Source organism: Schistocerca gregaria, unplaced genomic scaffold (genome assembly GCF_023897955.1).
Source record: "Schistocerca gregaria isolate iqSchGreg1 unplaced genomic scaffold, iqSchGreg1.2 ptg000318l, whole genome shotgun sequence".
NCBI lineage: Eukaryota > Metazoa > Arthropoda > Insecta > Orthoptera > Acrididae > Schistocerca > Schistocerca gregaria.
The window spans coordinates 374085-392891 of record NW_026061796.1 but is presented as its reverse complement, the minus strand read 5'-3'; the positions used below and the strand labels follow the sequence as shown (position 1 = coordinate 392891).

General features: G+C 50.4%; 25 non-coding genes across 25 annotated transcripts; all 25 read right to left on the bottom strand.

Moving 5' to 3' along the window:
* Nucleotides 1-469: 469 nt before the first annotated feature.
* Trnas-uga (transfer RNA serine (anticodon UGA)) lies at nucleotides 470-551 on the bottom strand. Its single transcript has one exon. It is a non-coding gene; the product is annotated as a tRNA-Ser (tRNA).
* Nucleotides 552-1478: 927 nt separating this feature from the next.
* Nucleotides 1479-1551, bottom strand: Trnak-uuu (transfer RNA lysine (anticodon UUU)). Its single transcript has one exon. It is a non-coding gene; the product is annotated as a tRNA-Lys (tRNA).
* A 537-nt stretch (nucleotides 1552-2088) lies between these two features.
* Nucleotides 2089-2161, bottom strand: Trnaf-gaa (transfer RNA phenylalanine (anticodon GAA)). Its single transcript has one exon. It is a non-coding gene; the product is annotated as a tRNA-Phe (tRNA).
* A 579-nt stretch (nucleotides 2162-2740) lies between these two features.
* Nucleotides 2741-2822, bottom strand: Trnas-uga (transfer RNA serine (anticodon UGA)). The gene has a single exon. It is a non-coding gene; the product is annotated as a tRNA-Ser (tRNA).
* Nucleotides 2823-3749: 927 nt separating this feature from the next.
* Nucleotides 3750-3822, bottom strand: Trnak-uuu (transfer RNA lysine (anticodon UUU)). The gene has a single exon. It is a non-coding gene; the product is annotated as a tRNA-Lys (tRNA).
* Nucleotides 3823-4359: 537 nt separating this feature from the next.
* On the bottom strand, nucleotides 4360-4432 carry Trnaf-gaa (transfer RNA phenylalanine (anticodon GAA)). The gene has a single exon. It is a non-coding gene; the product is annotated as a tRNA-Phe (tRNA).
* Nucleotides 4433-5011: 579 nt separating this feature from the next.
* On the bottom strand, nucleotides 5012-5093 carry Trnas-uga (transfer RNA serine (anticodon UGA)). The gene has a single exon. It is a non-coding gene; the product is annotated as a tRNA-Ser (tRNA).
* Nucleotides 5094-6020: 927 nt separating this feature from the next.
* On the bottom strand, nucleotides 6021-6093 carry Trnak-uuu (transfer RNA lysine (anticodon UUU)). The gene has a single exon. It is a non-coding gene; the product is annotated as a tRNA-Lys (tRNA).
* Nucleotides 6094-6630: 537 nt separating this feature from the next.
* On the bottom strand, nucleotides 6631-6703 carry Trnaf-gaa (transfer RNA phenylalanine (anticodon GAA)). Its single transcript has one exon. It is a non-coding gene; the product is annotated as a tRNA-Phe (tRNA).
* A 579-nt stretch (nucleotides 6704-7282) lies between these two features.
* On the bottom strand, nucleotides 7283-7364 carry Trnas-uga (transfer RNA serine (anticodon UGA)). The gene has a single exon. It is a non-coding gene; the product is annotated as a tRNA-Ser (tRNA).
* Nucleotides 7365-8291: 927 nt separating this feature from the next.
* On the bottom strand, nucleotides 8292-8364 carry Trnak-uuu (transfer RNA lysine (anticodon UUU)). The gene has a single exon. It is a non-coding gene; the product is annotated as a tRNA-Lys (tRNA).
* A 537-nt stretch (nucleotides 8365-8901) lies between these two features.
* Trnaf-gaa (transfer RNA phenylalanine (anticodon GAA)) lies at nucleotides 8902-8974 on the bottom strand. Its single transcript has one exon. It is a non-coding gene; the product is annotated as a tRNA-Phe (tRNA).
* Nucleotides 8975-9553: 579 nt separating this feature from the next.
* On the bottom strand, nucleotides 9554-9635 carry Trnas-uga (transfer RNA serine (anticodon UGA)). Its single transcript has one exon. It is a non-coding gene; the product is annotated as a tRNA-Ser (tRNA).
* A 927-nt stretch (nucleotides 9636-10562) lies between these two features.
* Nucleotides 10563-10635, bottom strand: Trnak-uuu (transfer RNA lysine (anticodon UUU)). Its single transcript has one exon. It is a non-coding gene; the product is annotated as a tRNA-Lys (tRNA).
* A 537-nt stretch (nucleotides 10636-11172) lies between these two features.
* Nucleotides 11173-11245, bottom strand: Trnaf-gaa (transfer RNA phenylalanine (anticodon GAA)). Its single transcript has one exon. It is a non-coding gene; the product is annotated as a tRNA-Phe (tRNA).
* A 579-nt stretch (nucleotides 11246-11824) lies between these two features.
* Trnas-uga (transfer RNA serine (anticodon UGA)) lies at nucleotides 11825-11906 on the bottom strand. Its single transcript has one exon. It is a non-coding gene; the product is annotated as a tRNA-Ser (tRNA).
* Nucleotides 11907-12833: 927 nt separating this feature from the next.
* Trnak-uuu (transfer RNA lysine (anticodon UUU)) lies at nucleotides 12834-12906 on the bottom strand. The gene has a single exon. It is a non-coding gene; the product is annotated as a tRNA-Lys (tRNA).
* Nucleotides 12907-13443: 537 nt separating this feature from the next.
* On the bottom strand, nucleotides 13444-13516 carry Trnaf-gaa (transfer RNA phenylalanine (anticodon GAA)). Its single transcript has one exon. It is a non-coding gene; the product is annotated as a tRNA-Phe (tRNA).
* A 579-nt stretch (nucleotides 13517-14095) lies between these two features.
* On the bottom strand, nucleotides 14096-14177 carry Trnas-uga (transfer RNA serine (anticodon UGA)). Its single transcript has one exon. It is a non-coding gene; the product is annotated as a tRNA-Ser (tRNA).
* Nucleotides 14178-15104: 927 nt separating this feature from the next.
* Nucleotides 15105-15177, bottom strand: Trnak-uuu (transfer RNA lysine (anticodon UUU)). The gene has a single exon. It is a non-coding gene; the product is annotated as a tRNA-Lys (tRNA).
* Nucleotides 15178-15714: 537 nt separating this feature from the next.
* Nucleotides 15715-15787, bottom strand: Trnaf-gaa (transfer RNA phenylalanine (anticodon GAA)). Its single transcript has one exon. It is a non-coding gene; the product is annotated as a tRNA-Phe (tRNA).
* A 580-nt stretch (nucleotides 15788-16367) lies between these two features.
* On the bottom strand, nucleotides 16368-16449 carry Trnas-uga (transfer RNA serine (anticodon UGA)). The gene has a single exon. It is a non-coding gene; the product is annotated as a tRNA-Ser (tRNA).
* Nucleotides 16450-17375: 926 nt separating this feature from the next.
* Nucleotides 17376-17448, bottom strand: Trnak-uuu (transfer RNA lysine (anticodon UUU)). The gene has a single exon. It is a non-coding gene; the product is annotated as a tRNA-Lys (tRNA).
* Nucleotides 17449-17985: 537 nt separating this feature from the next.
* Trnaf-gaa (transfer RNA phenylalanine (anticodon GAA)) lies at nucleotides 17986-18058 on the bottom strand. The gene has a single exon. It is a non-coding gene; the product is annotated as a tRNA-Phe (tRNA).
* A 579-nt stretch (nucleotides 18059-18637) lies between these two features.
* Trnas-uga (transfer RNA serine (anticodon UGA)) lies at nucleotides 18638-18719 on the bottom strand. Its single transcript has one exon. It is a non-coding gene; the product is annotated as a tRNA-Ser (tRNA).
* Between the last annotated feature and the right edge of the window lie 88 nt (nucleotides 18720-18807).

Sequence of the window (18807 nt, the reverse complement as noted above, 5' to 3'; positions counted from 1 at the left end):
ACCACACACATTTCTTCTGCTTCCATCGTCGTAACTAGCAAACATGTCGACTCGATTCATGTAATATTGACTTCGCTGACGCTAGAAAAGCTGTGCTATATCGATGCCACGTGCAACTAGTGTGCAGAGAACGAGGCAGAGGAAGGAGTGAGCCTCTCCAACGTGTGTGAGGCAGTATCTAGCAGATACACGCGGTAAAACGTTTGACTTGCGTTTGCTCATTAATTGCTACACGTCATCGTCTGCAAGCTAAAATAATCACATCTGCACTGCCCAGAGAGGCGACACTTGCACTGACACCTGGTGGACGGTTGTGAGACGAGGAGATGAGCTGTGGCTTCTGGGCACGACTGTAGCGCTGCACCCTGGAGCCAAGAACACTGCACCTTGCTGGCGGCCCACGTGTTTAGTAGTGACGCAACTGCTAGGATGCAGCTGAACGTCCATCTTCTGAGAGCGAGAAAATTTCCGCAGTCGGCAGGACTCGAACCTACGCTCCCAGAGGGAATCTGATTTCAAGTCAGACGCCTTAACCACTCGGCCACGACTGCACGTCTCAGAAGCGTCTCTCGACAACTGAAACTCCCACCTTTGCAAGCAATCTCATGGCAGAAGGCAGCATGGGCTCACTCTTTTCTGTAGTGATTCCACTGCCAGCACATTAGACGTTACGAAAGTGTATTAATTTTCGCCCCGACAGGGACTAGAACCCAGGACCCTTTGGTTGAAAACCTAACGCTCTACCGACTGAGCTATCCGCACCCACGCACGAGCATTGTCATACAGCTGCGTCGTGTGCGAGTGATTCGCATGTCGTAATTGCTGGCTTATGGCTCCAATGGCGACTTCACCGACTTCCCACTGACGCGCCGCTGACGCTAGTTTTCTGGCGTCTTAAGGGATGGACATACTTGCAAGTAGCTGCGAGATCATTGAAAAGAAACGCGGCGCCATTGCTTTTGCCGCACTCGACTGATTGAATTGCAATTCCTAAAAAGGAATGAACCTTCACTCTGTCCAACAATTTCAAGCACGTGTGTGTACTCACGAACTCGGCGAAGGCGCGAGAAAATGACGGGGGCGCACTCGTGGGCCTGCGACGGCTTCCTGCAGTCACATCGTCAGTGCGAGGTGGACCGGTAGGCACAGGAAGCAGCGGCCGTCGTGAAACTCAGCATTCTTAAACGGAAATTTTCGTCTTGTTTAGAATGGCGTCATTGGTTTGCACGCTCATTCATGCGTGTGAAAGTATTTGCTGCTCTTTACGCAGAATCGCACGCAGCCGGCGGGATTCGAAACTACTTTCGAGTCAGACGCCTTAACCACTCGGCCACGGCTGCCCCGAACGCAGCGTTCTCCCGACACGTGCAAATTGAACCGTTTAAAGCACTGTGGTGTCAGAAAACGGCGTTGCTGCATTCTTTTCCGTAGTGTTTCCACCACTACCAGAGGAAACGCTACCAAATTATTAAAATTTCCGCCCGAACAGGGACTTGAACCCTGGACCCTTAGGTTAAAAGCCTAATGCTCTACCGACTGAGCTATCCGGGCTCACAACGCCTTATGAAACATCTCACGATGCACAACGACACATTGACTCATGTCCTTTACTGTTGTGCAATCGCTGCATGGAGCTGTTAGTAGTTAAACGTCGCCTGAATGCTGTCTGCAAACTTATCGCGCAAAGCTCGTAACAGACCATCGAACAATGTTGACACACGATGCAAAAACAAACTGCAGCAGTCGTTACGTCTCATACGTTGGAGTAGAGGATTTACGTGTTTTGTCGACACTCATCGGGCAATTGGAAAATTCACAAGCACTTCGAATGCAATGTTTCCCACGTTTTCGCTCATTTCACGGTTCCGCTGGAGACGTTCTTCACCTCCTGGCACAAAACAGGGAACGCAGTCGGTAGGACGTTTTTTTATTTTCTTACTTCTCAGAGAGTTGCCTACTGTGTTCCTCTTATGGCAAGCACTAGACAACCAGAACAGTTACAGAAGAGAGTCATGTCCGTTCTCGGCTCTAGTTACATTATCACAAAGTCAGAGCAATTCCATTGGCGTCGGCTTCAAAACGAAGCCGTGCCGAAACCCGGGATCGAACCAGGGACCTTTAGATCTTCAGTCTAACGCTCTCCCAACTGAGCTATTTCGGCTGACGTACAGCGCCCCTCTTTTGCACGTCTGCCCCGTTGCCAATTTCACAGTCATCTTCGTCTGAAAGAACACAGGGACGCCGAAAGGCGAACAGCAGATGCAGTAAAGTACCACACACATTTCTTCTGCTTCCATCGTCGTAACTAGCAAACATGTCGACTCGATTCATGTAATATTGACTTCGCTGACGCTAGAAAAGCTGTGCTATATCGATGCCACGTGCAACTAGTGTGCAGAGAACGAGGCAGAGGAAGGAGTGAGCCTCTCCAACGTGTGTGAGGCAGTATCTAGCAGATACACGCGGTAAAACGTTTGACTTGCGTTTGCTCATTAATTGCTACACGTCATCGTCTGCAAGCTAAAATAATCACATCTGCACTGCCCAGAGAGGCGACACTTGCACTGACACCTGGTGGACGGTTGTGAGACGAGGAGATGAGCTGTGGCTTCTGGGCACGACTGTAGCGCTGCACCCTGGAGCCAAGAACACTGCACCTTGCTGGCGGCCCACGTGTTTAGTAGTGACGCAACTGCTAGGATGCAGCTGAACGTCCATCTTCTGAGAGCGAGAAAATTTCCGCAGTCGGCAGGACTCGAACCTACGCTCCCAGAGGGAATCTGATTTCAAGTCAGACGCCTTAACCACTCGGCCACGACTGCACGTCTCAGAAGCGTCTCTCGACAACTGAAACTCCCACCTTTGCAAGCAATCTCATGGCAGAAGGCAGCATGGGCTCACTCTTTTCTGTAGTGATTCCACTGCCAGCACATTAGACGTTACGAAAGTGTATTAATTTTCGCCCCGACAGGGACTAGAACCCAGGACCCTTTGGTTGAAAACCTAACGCTCTACCGACTGAGCTATCCGCACCCACGCACGAGCATTGTCATACAGCTGCGTCGTGTGCGAGTGATTCGCATGTCGTAATTGCTGGCTTATGGCTCCAATGGCGACTTCACCGACTTCCCACTGACGCGCCGCTGACGCTAGTTTTCTGGCGTCTTAAGGGATGGACATACTTGCAAGTAGCTGCGAGATCATTGAAAAGAAACGCGGCGCCATTGCTTTTGCCGCACTCGACTGATTGAATTGCAATTCCTAAAAAGGAATGAACCTTCACTCTGTCCAACAATTTCAAGCACGTGTGTGTACTCACGAACTCGGCGAAGGCGCGAGAAAATGACGGGGGCGCACTCGTGGGCCTGCGACGGCTTCCTGCAGTCACATCGTCAGTGCGAGGTGGACCGGTAGGCACAGGAAGCAGCGGCCGTCGTGAAACTCAGCATTCTTAAACGGAAATTTTCGTCTTGTTTAGAATGGCGTCATTGGTTTGCACGCTCATTCATGCGTGTGAAAGTATTTGCTGCTCTTTACGCAGAATCGCACGCAGCCGGCGGGATTCGAAACTACTTTCGAGTCAGACGCCTTAACCACTCGGCCACGGCTGCCCCGAACGCAGCGTTCTCCCGACACGTGCAAATTGAACCGTTTAAAGCACTGTGGTGTCAGAAAACGGCGTTGCTGCATTCTTTTCCGTAGTGTTTCCACCACTACCAGAGGAAACGCTACCAAATTATTAAAATTTCCGCCCGAACAGGGACTTGAACCCTGGACCCTTAGGTTAAAAGCCTAATGCTCTACCAACTGAGCTATCCGGGCTCACAACGCCTTATGAAACATCTCACGATGCACAACGACACATTGACTCATGTCCTTTACTGTTGTGCAATCGCTGCATGGAGCTGTTAGTAGTTAAACGTCGCCTGAATGCTGTCTGCAAACTTATCGCGCAAAGCTCGTAACAGACCATCGAACAATGTTGACACACGATGCAAAAACAAACTGCAGCAGTCGTTACGTCTCATACGTTGGAGTAGAGGATTTACGTGTTTTGTCGACACTCATCGGGCAATTGGAAAATTCACAAGCACTTCGAATGCAATGTTTCCCACGTTTTCGCTCATTTCACGGTTCCGCTGGAGACGTTCTTCACCTCCTGGCACAAAACAGGGAACGCAGTCGGTAGGACGTTTTTTTATTTTCTTACTTCTCAGAGAGTTGCCTACTGTGTTCCTCTTATGGCAAGCACTAGACAACCAGAACAGTTACAGAAGAGAGTCATGTCCGTTCTCGGCTCTAGTTACATTATCACAAAGTCAGAGCAATTCCATTGGCGTCGGCTTCAAAACGAAGCCGTGCCGAAACCCGGGATCGAACCAGGGACCTTTAGATCTTCAGTCTAACGCTCTCCCAACTGAGCTATTTCGGCTGACGTACAGCGCCCCTCTTTTGCACGTCTGCCCCGTTGCCAATTTCACAGTCATCTTCGTCTGAAAGAACACAGGGACGCCGAAAGGCGAACAGCAGATGCAGTAAAGTACCACACACATTTCTTCTGCTTCCATCGTCGTAACTAGCAAACATGTCGACTCGATTCATGTAATATTGACTTCGCTGACGCTAGAAAAGCTGTGCTATATCGATGCCACGTGCAACTAGTGTGCAGAGAACGAGGCAGAGGAAGGAGTGAGCCTCTCCAACGTGTGTGAGGCAGTATCTAGCAGATACACGCGGTAAAACGTTTGACTTGCGTTTGCTCATTAATTGCTACACGTCATCGTCTGCAAGCTAAAATAATCACATCTGCACTGCCCAGAGAGGCGACACTTGCACTGACACCTGGTGGACGGTTGTGAGACGAGGAGATGAGCTGTGGCTTCTGGGCACGACTGTAGCGCTGCACCCTGGAGCCAAGAACACTGCACCTTGCTGGCGGCCCACGTGTTTAGTAGTGACGCAACTGCTAGGATGCAGCTGAACGTCCATCTTCTGAGAGCGAGAAAATTTCCGCAGTCGGCAGGACTCGAACCTACGCTCCCAGAGGGAATCTGATTTCAAGTCAGACGCCTTAACCACTCGGCCACGACTGCACGTCTCAGAAGCGTCTCTCGACAACTGAAACTCCCACCTTTGCAAGCAATCTCATGGCAGAAGGCAGCATGGGCTCACTCTTTTCTGTAGTGATTCCACTGCCAGCACATTAGACGTTACGAAAGTGTATTAATTTTCGCCCCGACAGGGACTAGAACCCAGGACCCTTTGGTTGAAAACCTAACGCTCTACCGACTGAGCTATCCGCACCCACGCACGAGCATTGTCATACAGCTGCGTCGTGTGCGAGTGATTCGCATGTCGTAATTGCTGGCTTATGGCTCCAATGGCGACTTCACCGACTTCCCACTGACGCGCCGCTGACGCTAGTTTTCTGGCGTCTTAAGGGATGGACATACTTGCAAGTAGCTGCGAGATCATTGAAAAGAAACGCGGCGCCATTGCTTTTGCCGCACTCGACTGATTGAATTGCAATTCCTAAAAAGGAATGAACCTTCACTCTGTCCAACAATTTCAAGCACGTGTGTGTACTCACGAACTCGGCGAAGGCGCGAGAAAATGACGGGGGCGCACTCGTGGGCCTGCGACGGCTTCCTGCAGTCACATCGTCAGTGCGAGGTGGACCGGTAGGCACAGGAAGCAGCGGCCGTCGTGAAACTCAGCATTCTTAAACGGAAATTTTCGTCTTGTTTAGAATGGCGTCATTGGTTTGCACGCTCATTCATGCGTGTGAAAGTATTTGCTGCTCTTTACGCAGAATCGCACGCAGCCGGCGGGATTCGAAACTACTTTCGAGTCAGACGCCTTAACCACTCGGCCACGGCTGCCCCGAACGCAGCGTTCTCCCGACACGTGCAAATTGAACCGTTTAAAGCACTGTGGTGTCAGAAAACGGCGTTGCTGCATTCTTTTCCGTAGTGTTTCCACCACTACCAGAGGAAACGCTACCAAATTATTAAAATTTCCGCCCGAACAGGGACTTGAACCCTGGACCCTTAGGTTAAAAGCCTAATGCTCTACCGACTGAGCTATCCGGGCTCACAACGCCTTATGAAACATCTCACGATGCACAACGACACATTGACTCATGTCCTTTACTGTTGTGCAATCGCTGCATGGAGCTGTTAGTAGTTAAACGTCGCCTGAATGCTGTCTGCAAACTTATCGCGCAAAGCTCGTAACAGACCATCGAACAATGTTGACACACGATGCAAAAACAAACTGCAGCAGTCGTTACGTCTCATACGTTGGAGTAGAGGATTTACGTGTTTTGTCGACACTCATCGGGCAATTGGAAAATTCACAAGCACTTCGAATGCAATGTTTCCCACGTTTTCGCTCATTTCACGGTTCCGCTGGAGACGTTCTTCACCTCCTGGCACAAAACAGGGAACGCAGTCGGTAGGACGTTTTTTTATTTTCTTACTTCTCAGAGAGTTGCCTACTGTGTTCCTCTTATGGCAAGCACTAGACAACCAGAACAGTTACAGAAGAGAGTCATGTCCGTTCTCGGCTCTAGTTACATTATCACAAAGTCAGAGCAATTCCATTGGCGTCGGCTTCAAAACGAAGCCGTGCCGAAACCCGGGATCGAACCAGGGACCTTTAGATCTTCAGTCTAACGCTCTCCCAACTGAGCTATTTCGGCTGACGTACAGCGCCCCTCTTTTGCACGTCTGCCCCGTTGCCAATTTCACAGTCATCTTCGTCTGAAAGAACACAGGGACGCCGAAAGGCGAACAGCAGATGCAGTAAAGTACCACACACATTTCTTCTGCTTCCATCGTCGTAACTAGCAAACATGTCGACTCGATTCATGTAATATTGACTTCGCTGACGCTAGAAAAGCTGTGCTATATCGATGCCACGTGCAACTAGTGTGCAGAGAACGAGGCAGAGGAAGGAGTGAGCCTCTCCAACGTGTGTGAGGCAGTATCTAGCAGATACACGCGGTAAAACGTTTGACTTGCGTTTGCTCATTAATTGCTACACGTCATCGTCTGCAAGCTAAAATAATCACATCTGCACTGCCCAGAGAGGCGACACTTGCACTGACACCTGGTGGACGGTTGTGAGACGAGGAGATGAGCTGTGGCTTCTGGGCACGACTGTAGCGCTGCACCCTGGAGCCAAGAACACTGCACCTTGCTGGCGGCCCACGTGTTTAGTAGTGACGCAACTGCTAGGATGCAGCTGAACGTCCATCTTCTGAGAGCGAGAAAATTTCCGCAGTCGGCAGGACTCGAACCTACGCTCCCAGAGGGAATCTGATTTCAAGTCAGACGCCTTAACCACTCGGCCACGACTGCACGTCTCAGAAGCGTCTCTCGACAACTGAAACTCCCACCTTTGCAAGCAATCTCATGGCAGAAGGCAGCATGGGCTCACTCTTTTCTGTAGTGATTCCACTGCCAGCACATTAGACGTTACGAAAGTGTATTAATTTTCGCCCCGACAGGGACTAGAACCCAGGACCCTTTGGTTGAAAACCTAACGCTCTACCGACTGAGCTATCCGCACCCACGCACGAGCATTGTCATACAGCTGCGTCGTGTGCGAGTGATTCGCATGTCGTAATTGCTGGCTTATGGCTCCAATGGCGACTTCACCGACTTCCCACTGACGCGCCGCTGACGCTAGTTTTCTGGCGTCTTAAGGGATGGACATACTTGCAAGTAGCTGCGAGATCATTGAAAAGAAACGCGGCGCCATTGCTTTTGCCGCACTCGACTGATTGAATTGCAATTCCTAAAAAGGAATGAACCTTCACTCTGTCCAACAATTTCAAGCACGTGTGTGTACTCACGAACTCGGCGAAGGCGCGAGAAAATGACGGGGGCGCACTCGTGGGCCTGCGACGGCTTCCTGCAGTCACATCGTCAGTGCGAGGTGGACCGGTAGGCACAGGAAGCAGCGGCCGTCGTGAAACTCAGCATTCTTAAACGGAAATTTTCGTCTTGTTTAGAATGGCGTCATTGGTTTGCACGCTCATTCATGCGTGTGAAAGTATTTGCTGCTCTTTACGCAGAATCGCACGCAGCCGGCGGGATTCGAAACTACTTTCGAGTCAGACGCCTTAACCACTCGGCCACGGCTGCCCCGAACGCAGCGTTCTCCCGACACGTGCAAATTGAACCGTTTAAAGCACTGTGGTGTCAGAAAACGGCGTTGCTGCATTCTTTTCCGTAGTGTTTCCACCACTACCAGAGGAAACGCTACCAAATTATTAAAATTTCCGCCCGAACAGGGACTTGAACCCTGGACCCTTAGGTTAAAAGCCTAATGCTCTACCGACTGAGCTATCCGGGCTCACAACGCCTTATGAAACATCTCACGATGCACAACGACACATTGACTCATGTCCTTTACTGTTGTGCAATCGCTGCATGGAGCTGTTAGTAGTTAAACGTCGCCTGAATGCTGTCTGCAAACTTATCGCGCAAAGCTCGTAACAGACCATCGAACAATGTTGACACACGATGCAAAAACAAACTGCAGCAGTCGTTACGTCTCATACGTTGGAGTAGAGGATTTACGTGTTTTGTCGACACTCATCGGGCAATTGGAAAATTCACAAGCACTTCGAATGCAATGTTTCCCACGTTTTCGCTCATTTCACGGTTCCGCTGGAGACGTTCTTCACCTCCTGGCACAAAACAAGGAACGCAGTCGGTAGGACGTTTTTTTATTTTCTTACTTCTCAGAGAGTTGCCTACTGTGTTCCTCTTATGGCAAGCACTAGACAACCAGAACAGTTACAGAAGAGAGTCATGTCCGTTCTCGGCTCTAGTTACATTATCACAAAGTCAGAGCAATTCCATTGGCGTCGGCTTCAAAACGAAGCCGTGCCGAAACCCGGGATCGAACCAGGGACCTTTAGATCTTCAGTCTAACGCTCTCCCAACTGAGCTATTTCGGCTGACGTACAGCGCCCCTCTTTTGCACGTCTGCCCCGTTGCCAATTTCACAGTCATCTTCGTCTGAAAGAACACAGGGACGCCGAAAGGCGAACAGCAGATGCAGTAAAGTACCACACACATTTCTTCTGCTTCCATCGTCGTAACTAGCAAACATGTCGACTCGATTCATGTAATATTGACTTCGCTGACGCTAGAAAAGCTGTGCTATATCGATGCCACGTGCAACTAGTGTGCAGAGAACGAGGCAGAGGAAGGAGTGAGCCTCTCCAACGTGTGTGAGGCAGTATCTAGCAGATACACGCGGTAAAACGTTTGACTTGCGTTTGCTCATTAATTGCTACACGTCATCGTCTGCAAGCTAAAATAATCACATCTGCACTGCCCAGAGAGGCGACACTTGCACTGACACCTGGTGGACGGTTGTGAGACGAGGAGATGAGCTGTGGCTTCTGGGCACGACTGTAGCGCTGCACCCTGGAGCCAAGAACACTGCACCTTGCTGGCGGCCCACGTGTTTAGTAGTGACGCAACTGCTAGGATGCAGCTGAACGTCCATCTTCTGAGAGCGAGAAAATTTCCGCAGTCGGCAGGACTCGAACCTACGCTCCCAGAGGGAATCTGATTTCAAGTCAGACGCCTTAACCACTCGGCCACGACTGCACGTCTCAGAAGCGTCTCTCGACAACTGAAACTCCCACCTTTGCAAGCAATCTCATGGCAGAAGGCAGCATGGGCTCACTCTTTTCTGTAGTGATTCCACTGCCAGCACATTAGACGTTACGAAAGTGTATTAATTTTCGCCCCGACAGGGACTAGAACCCAGGACCCTTTGGTTGAAAACCTAACGCTCTACCGACTGAGCTATCCGCACCCACGCACGAGCATTGTCATACAGCTGCGTCGTGTGCGAGTGATTCGCATGTCGTAATTGCTGGCTTATGGCTCCAATGGCGACTTCACCGACTTCCCACTGACGCGCCGCTGACGCTAGTTTTCTGGCGTCTTAAGGGATGGACATACTTGCAAGTAGCTGCGAGATCATTGAAAAGAAACGCGGCGCCATTGCTTTTGCCGCACTCGACTGATTGAATTGCAATTCCTAAAAAGGAATGAACCTTCACTCTGTCCAACAATTTCAAGCACGTGTGTGTACTCACGAACTCGGCGAAGGCGCGAGAAAATGACGGGGGCGCACTCGTGGGCCTGCGACGGCTTCCTGCAGTCACATCGTCAGTGCGAGGTGGACCGGTAGGCACAGGAAGCAGCGGCCGTCGTGAAACTCAGCATTCTTAAACGGAAATTTTCGTCTTGTTTAGAATGGCGTCATTGGTTTGCACGCTCATTCATGCGTGTGAAAGTATTTGCTGCTCTTTACGCAGAATCGCACGCAGCCGGCGGGATTCGAAACTACTTTCGAGTCAGACGCCTTAACCACTCGGCCACGGCTGCCCCGAACGCAGCGTTCTCCCGACACGTGCAAATTGAACCGTTTAAAGCACTGTGGTGTCAGAAAACGGCGTTGCTGCATTCTTTTCCGTAGTGTTTCCACCACTACCAGAGGAAACGCTACCAAATTATTAAAATTTCCGCCCGAACAGGGACTTGAACCCTGGACCCTTAGGTTAAAAGCCTAATGCTCTACCGACTGAGCTATCCGGGCTCACAACGCCTTATGAAACATCTCACGATGCACAACGACACATTGACTCATGTCCTTTACTGTTGTGCAATCGCTGCATGGAGCTGTTAGTAGTTAAACGTCGCCTGAATGCTGTCTGCAAACTTATCGCGCAAAGCTCGTAACAGACCATCGAACAATGTTGACACACGATGCAAAAACAAACTGCAGCAGTCGTTACGTCTCATACGTTGGAGTAGAGGATTTACGTGTTTTGTCGACACTCATCGGGCAATTGGAAAATTCACAAGCACTTCGAATGCAATGTTTCCCACGTTTTCGCTCATTTCACGGTTCCGCTGGAGACGTTCTTCACCTCCTGGCACAAAACAGGGAACGCAGTCGGTAGGACGTTTTTTTATTTTCATACTTCTCAGAGAGTTGCCTACTGTGTTCCTCTTATGGCAAGCACTAGACAACCAGAACAGTTACAGAAGAGAGTCATGTCCGTTCTCGGCTCTAGTTACATTATCACAAAGTCAGAGCAATTCCATTGGCGTCGGCTTCAAAACGAAGCCGTGCCGAAACCCGGGATCGAACCAGGGACCTTTAGATCTTCAGTCTAACGCTCTCCCAACTGAGCTATTTCGGCTGACGTACAGCGCCCCTCTTTTGCACGTCTGCCCCGTTGCCAATTTCACAGTCATCTTCGTCTGAAAGAACACAGGGACGCCGAAAGGCGAACAGCAGATGCAGTAAAGTACCACACACATTTCTTCTGCTTCCATCGTCGTAACTAGCAAACATGTCGACTCGATTCATGTAATATTGACTTCGCTGACGCTAGAAAAGCTGTGCTATATCGATGCCACGTGCAACTAGTGTGCAGAGAACGAGGCAGAGGAAGGAGTGAGCCTCTCCAACGTGTGTGAGGCAGTATCTAGCAGATACACGCGGTAAAACGTTTGACTTGCGTTTGCTCATTAATTGCTACACGTCATCGTCTGCAAGCTAAAATAATCACATCTGCACTGCCCAGAGAGGCGACACTTGCACTGACACCTGGTGGACGGTTGTGAGACGAGGAGATGAGCTGTGGCTTCTGGGCACGACTGTAGCGCTGCACCCTGGAGCCAAGAACACTGCACCTTGCTGGCGGCCCACGTGTTTAGTAGTGACGCAACTGCTAGGATGCAGCTGAACGTCCATCTTCTGAGAGCGAGAAAATTTCCGCAGTCGGCAGGACTCGAACCTACGCTCCCAGAGGGAATCTGATTTCAAGTCAGACGCCTTAACCACTCGGCCACGACTGCACGTCTCAGAAGCGTCTCTCGACAACTGAAACTCCCACCTTTGCAAGCAATCTCATGGCAGAAGGCAGCATGGGCTCACTCTTTTCTGTAGTGATTCCACTGCCAGCACATTAGACGTTACGAAAGTGTATTAATTTTCGCCCCGACAGGGACTAGAACCCAGGACCCTTTGGTTGAAAACCTAACGCTCTACCGACTGAGCTATCCGCACCCACGCACGAGCATTGTCATACAGCTGCGTCGTGTGCGAGTGATTCGCATGTCGTAATTGCTGGCTTATGGCTCCAATGGCGACTTCACCGACTTCCCACTGACGCGCCGCTGACGCTAGTTTTCTGGCGTCTTAAGGGATGGACATACTTGCAAGTAGCTGCGAGATCATTGAAAAGAAACGCGGCGCCATTGCTTTTGCCGCACTCGACTGATTGAATTGCAATTCCTAAAAAGGAATGAACCTTCACTCTGTCCAACAATTTCAAGCACGTGTGTGTACTCACGAACTCGGCGAAGGCGCGAGAAAATGACGGGGGCGCACTCGTGGGCCTGCGACGGCTTCCTGCAGTCACATCGTCAGTGCGAGGTGGACCGGTAGGCACAGGAAGCAGCGGCCGTCGTGAAACTCAGCATTCTTAAACGGAAATTTTCGTCTTGTTTAGAATGGCGTCATTGGTTTGCACGCTCATTCATGCGTGTGAAAGTATTTGCTGCTCTTTACGCAGAATCGCACGCAGCCGGCGGGATTCGAAACTACTTTCGAGTCAGACGCCTTAACCACTCGGCCACGGCTGCCCCGAACGCAGCGTTCTCCCGACACGTGCAAATTGAACCGTTTAAAGCACTGTGGTGTCAGAAAACGGCGTTGCTGCATTCTTTTCCGTAGTGTTTCCACCACTACCAGAGGAAACGCTACCAAATTATTAAAATTTCCGCCCGAACAGGGACTTGAACCCTGGACCCTTAGGTTAAAAGCCTAATGCTCTACCGACTGAGCTATCCGGGCTCACAACGCCTTATGAAACATCTCACGATGCACAACGACACATTGACTCATGTCCTTTACTGTTGTGCAATCGCTGCATGGAGCTGTTAGTAGTTAAACGTCGCCTGAATGCTGTCTGCAAACTTATCGCGCAAAGCTCGTAACAGACCATCGAACAATGTTGACACACGATGCAAAAACAAACTGCAGCAGTCGTTACGTCTCATACGTTGGAGTAGAGGATTTACGTGTTTTGTCGACACTCATCGGGCAATTGGAAAATTCACAAGCACTTCGAATGCAATGTTTCCCACGTTTTCGCTCATTTCACGGTTCCGCTGGAGACGTTCTTCACCTCCTGGCACAAAACAGGGAACGCAGTCGGTAGGACGTTTTTTTATTTTCATACTTCTCAGAGAGTTGCCTACTGTGTTCCTCTTATGGCAAGCACTAGACAACCAGAACAGTTACAGAAGAGAGTCATGTCCGTTCTCGGCTCTAGTTACATTATCACAAAGTCAGAGCAATTCCATTGGCGTCGGCTTCAAAACGAAGCCGTGCCGAAACCCGGGATCGAACCAGGGACCTTTAGATCTTCAGTCTAACGCTCTCCCAACTGAGCTATTTCGGCTGACGTACAGCGCCCCTCTTTTGCACGTCTGCCCCGTTGCCAATTTCACAGTCATCTTCGTCTGAAAGAACACAGGGACGCCGAAAGGCGAACAGCAGATGCAGTAAAGTACCACACACATTTCTTCTGCTTCCATCGTCGTAACTAGCAAACATGTCGACTCGATTCATGTAATATTGACTTCGCTGACGCTAGAAAAGCTGTGCTATATCGATGCCACGTGCAACTAGTGTGCAGAGAACGAGGCAGAGGAAGGAGTGAGCCTCTCCAACGTGTGTGAGGCAGTATCTAGCAGATACACGCGGTAAAACGTTTGACTTGCGTTTGCTCATTAATTGCTACACGTCATCGTCTGCAAGCTAAAATAATCACATCTGCACTGCCCAGAGAGGCGACACTTGCACTGACACCTGGTGGACGGTTGTGAGACGAGGAGATGAGCTGTGGCTTCTGGGCACGACTGTAGCGCTGCACCCTGGAGCCAAGAACACTGCACCTTGCTGGCGGCCCACGTGTTTAGTAGTGACGCAACTGCTAGGATGCAGCTGAACGTCCATCTTCTGAGAGCGAGAAAATTTCCGCAGTCGGCAGGACTCGAACCTACGCTCCCAGAGGGAATCTGATTTCAAGTCAGACGCCTTAACCACTCGGCCACGACTGCACGTCTCAGAAGCGTCTCTCGACAACTGAAACTCCCACCTTTGCAAGCAATCTCATGGCAGAAGGCAGCATGGGCTCACTCTTTTCTGTAGTGATTCCACTGCCAGCACATTAGACGTTACGAAAGTGTATTAATTTTCGCCCCGACAGGGACTAGAACCCAGGACCCTTTGGTTGAAAACCTAACGCTCTACCGACTGAGCTATCCGCACCCACGCACGAGCATTGTCATACAGCTGCGTCGTGTGCGAGTGATTCGCATGTCGTAATTGCTGGCTTATGGCTCCAATGGCGACTTCACCGACTTCCCACTGACGCGCCGCTGACGCTAGTTTTCTGGCGTCTTAAGGGATGGACATACTTGCAAGTAGCTGCGAGATCATTGAAAAGAAACGCGGCGCCATTGCTTTTGCCGCACTCGACTGATTGAATTGCAATTCCTAAAAAGGAATGAACCTTCACTCTGTCCAACAATTTCAAGCACGTGTGTGTACTCACGAACTCGGCGAAGGCGCGAGAAAATGACGGGGGCGCACTCGTGGGCCTGCGACGGCTTCCTGCAGTCACATCGTCAGTGCGAGGTGGACCGGTAGGCACAGGAAGCAGCGGCCGTCGTGAAACTCAGCATTCTTAAACGGAAATTTTCGTCTTGTTTAGAATGGCGTCATTGGTTTGCACGCTCATTCATGCGTGTGAAAGTATTTGCTGCTCTTTACGCAGAATCGCACGCAGCCGGCGGGATTCGAAACTACTTTCGAGTCAGACGCCTTAACCACTCGGCCACGGCTGCCCCGAACGCAGCGTTCTCCCGACACGTGCAAATTGAACCGTTTAAAGCACTGTGGTGTCAGAAAACGGCGTTGCTGCATTCTTTTCCGTAGTGTTTCCACCACTACCAGAGGAAACGCTACCAAATTATTAAAATTTCCGCCCGAACAGGGACTTGAACCCTGGACCCTTAGGTTAAAAGCCTAATGCTCTACCGACTGAGCTATCCGGGCTCACAACGCCTTATGAAACATCTCACGATGCACAACGACACATTGACTCATGTCCTTTACTGTTGTGCAATCGCTGCATGGAGCTGTTAGTAGTTAAACGTCGCCTGAATGCTGTCTGCAAACTTATCGCGCAAAGCTCGTAACAGACCATCGAACAATGTTGACACACGATGCAAAAACAAACTGCAGCAGTCGTTACGTCTCATACGTTGGAGTAGAGGATTTACGTGTTTTGTCGACACTCATCGGGCAATTGGAAAATTCACAAGCACTTCGAATGCAATGTTTCCCACGTTTTCGCTCATTTCACGGTTCCGCTGGAGACGTTCTTCACCTCCTGGCACAAAACAGGGAACGCAGTCGGTAGGACGTTTTTTTATTTTCATACTTCTCAGAGAGTTGCCTACTGTGTTCCTCTTATGGCAAGCACTAGACAACCAGAACAGTTACAGAAGAGAGTCATGTCCGTTCTCGGCTCTAGTTACATTATCACAAAGTCAGAGCAATTCCATTGGCGTCGGCTTCAAAACGAAGCCGTGCCGAAACCCGGGATCGAACCAGGGACCTTTAGATCTTCAGTCTAACGCTCTCCCAACTGAGCTATTTCGGCTGACGTACAGCGCCCCTCTTTTGCAACGTCTGCCCGTTGCCAATTTCACAGTCATCTTCGTCTGAAAGAACACAGGGACGCCGAAAGGCGAACAGCAGATGCAGTAAAGTACCACACACATTTCTTCTGCTTCCATCGTCGTAACTAGCAAAACATGTCGACTCGATTCATGTAATATTGACTTCGCTGACGCTAGAAAAGCTGTGCTATATCGATGCCACGTGCAACTAGTGTGCAGAGAACGAGGCAGAGGAAGGAGTGAGCCTCTCCAACGTGTGTGAGGCAGTATCTAGCAGATACACGCGGTAAAACGTTTGACTTGCGTTTGCTCATTAATTGCTACACGTCATCGTCTGCAAGCTAAAATAATCACATCTGCACTGCCCAGAGAGGCGACACTTGCACTGACACCTGGTGGACGGTTGTGAGACGAGGAGATGAGCTGTGGCTTCTGGGCACGACTGTAGCGCTGCACCCTGGAGCCAAGAACACTGCACCTTGCTGGCGGCCCACGTGTTTAGTAGTGACGCAACTGCTAGGATGCAGCTGAACGTCCATCTTCTGAGAGCGAGAAAATTTCCGCAGTCGGCAGGACTCGAACCTACGCTCCCAGAGGGAATCTGATTTCAAGTCAGACGCCTTAACCACTCGGCCACGACTGCACGTCTCAGAGGCGTCTCTCGACAACTGAAACTCCCACCTTTGCAAGCAATCTCATGGCAGAAGGCAGCATGGGCTCACTCTTTTCTGTAGTGATTCCACTGCCAGCACATTAGACTTTACGAAAGTGTATTAATTTTCGCCCCGACAGGGACTAGAACCCAGGACCTTTGGTTGAAAACCTAACGCTCTACCGACTGAGCTATCCGCACCCACGCACGAGCATTGTCATACAGCTGCGTCGTGTGCGAGTGATTCGCATGTCGTAATTGCTGGCTTATGGCTCCAATGGCGACTTCACCGACTTCCCACTGACGCGCCGCTGGACGCTAGTTTTCTGGCGTCTTAAGGGATGGACATACTTGCAAGTAGCTGCGAGATCATTGAAAAGAAACGCGGCGCATTGCTTTTGCCGCACTCGACTGATTGAATTGCAATTCCTAAAAAGGAATGAACCTTCACTCTGTCCAACACGCGATCTATGTTGTGTGTACTCACGAACTCGGCGAAGGCGCGAGAAAATGACGGGGGCGCACTCGTGGGCCTGCGACGGCTTCCTGCAGTCACATCGTCAGTGCGAGGTGGACCGGTAGGCACAGGAAGCAGCGGCCGTCGTGAAACTCAGCATTCTTAAACGGAAATTTTCGTCTTGTTTAGAATGGCGTCATTGGTTTGCACGCTCATTCATGCGTGTGAAAGTATTTGCTGCTCTTTACGCAGAATCGCACGCAGCCGGCGGGATTCGAAACTACTTTCGAGTCAGACGCCTTAACCACTCGGCCACGGCTGCCCCGAACGCAGCGTTCTCCCGACACGTGCAAATTGAACCGTTTAAAGCACTGTGGTGTCAGAAAACGGCGTTGCTGCATTCTTTTCCGTAGTGTTTCCACCACTACCAGAGGAAACGCTACCAAATTATTAAAATTTCCGCCCGAACAGGGACTTGAACCCTGGACCCTTAGGTTAAAAGCCTAATGCTCTACCGACTGAGCTATCCGGGCTCACAACGCCTTATGAAACATCTCACGATGCACAACGACACATTGACTCATGTCCTTTACTGTTGTGCAATCGCTGCATGGAGCTGTTAGTAGTTAAACGTCGCCTGAATGCTGTCTGCAAACTTATCGCGCAAAGGTCGTAACAGACCATCGAACAATGTTGACACACGATGCAAAAACAAACTGCAGCAGTCGTTACGTCTCATACGTTGGAGTAGAGGATTTACGTGTTTTGTCGACACTCATCGGGCAATTGGAAAATTCACAAGCACTTCGAATGCAATGTTTCCCACGTTTTCGCTCATTTCACGGTTCCGCTGGAGACGTTCTTCACCTCCTGGCACAAAACAGGGAACGCAGTCGGTAGGACGTTTTTTTATTTTCATACTTCTCAGAGAGTTGCCTACTGTGTTCCTCTTATGGCAAGCACTAGACAACCAGAACAGTTACAGAAGAGAGTCATGTCCGTTCTCGGCTCTAGTTACATTATCACAAAGTCAGAGCAATTCCATTGGCGTCGGCTTCAAAACGAAGCCGTGCCGAAACCCGGGATCGAACCAGGGACCTTTAGATCTTCAGTCTAACGCTCTCCCAACTGAGCTATTTCGGCTGACGTACAGCGCCCCTCTTTTGCACGTCTGCCCCGTTGCCAATTTCACAGTCATCTTCGTCTGAAAGAACACAGGGACGCCGAAAGGCGAACAGCAGATGCAGTAAAGTACCACACACATTTCTTCTGCTTCCATCGTCGTAACTAGCAAACATGTCGACTCGATTCATGTAATATTGACTTCGCTGACGCTAGAAAAGCTGTGCTATATCGATGCCACGTGCAACTAGTGTGCAGAGAACGAGGCAGAGGAAGGAGTGAGCCTCTCCAACGTGTGTGAGGCAGTATCTAGCAGATACACGCGGTAAAACGTTTGACTTGCGTTTGCTCATTAATTGCTACACGTCATCGTCTGCAAGCTAAAATAATCACATCTGCACTGCCCAGAGAGGCGACACTTGCACTGACACCTGGTGGACGGTTGTGAGACGAGGAGATGAGCTGTGGCTTCTGGGCACGACTGTAGCGCTGCACCCTGGAGCCAAGAACACTGCACCTTGCTGGCGGCCCACGTGTTTAGTAGTGACGCAACTGCTAGGATGCAGCTGAACGTCCATCTTCTGAGAGCGAGAAAATTTCCGCAGTCGGCAGGACTCGAACCTACGCTCCCAGAGGGAATCTGATTTCAAGTCAGACGCCTTAACCACTCGGCCACGACTGCACGTCTCAGAGGCGTCTCTCGACAACTGAAACTCCCACCTTTGCAAGCAATCTCATGGCAGAAGGCAGCATGGGCTCACTCTTTTCTG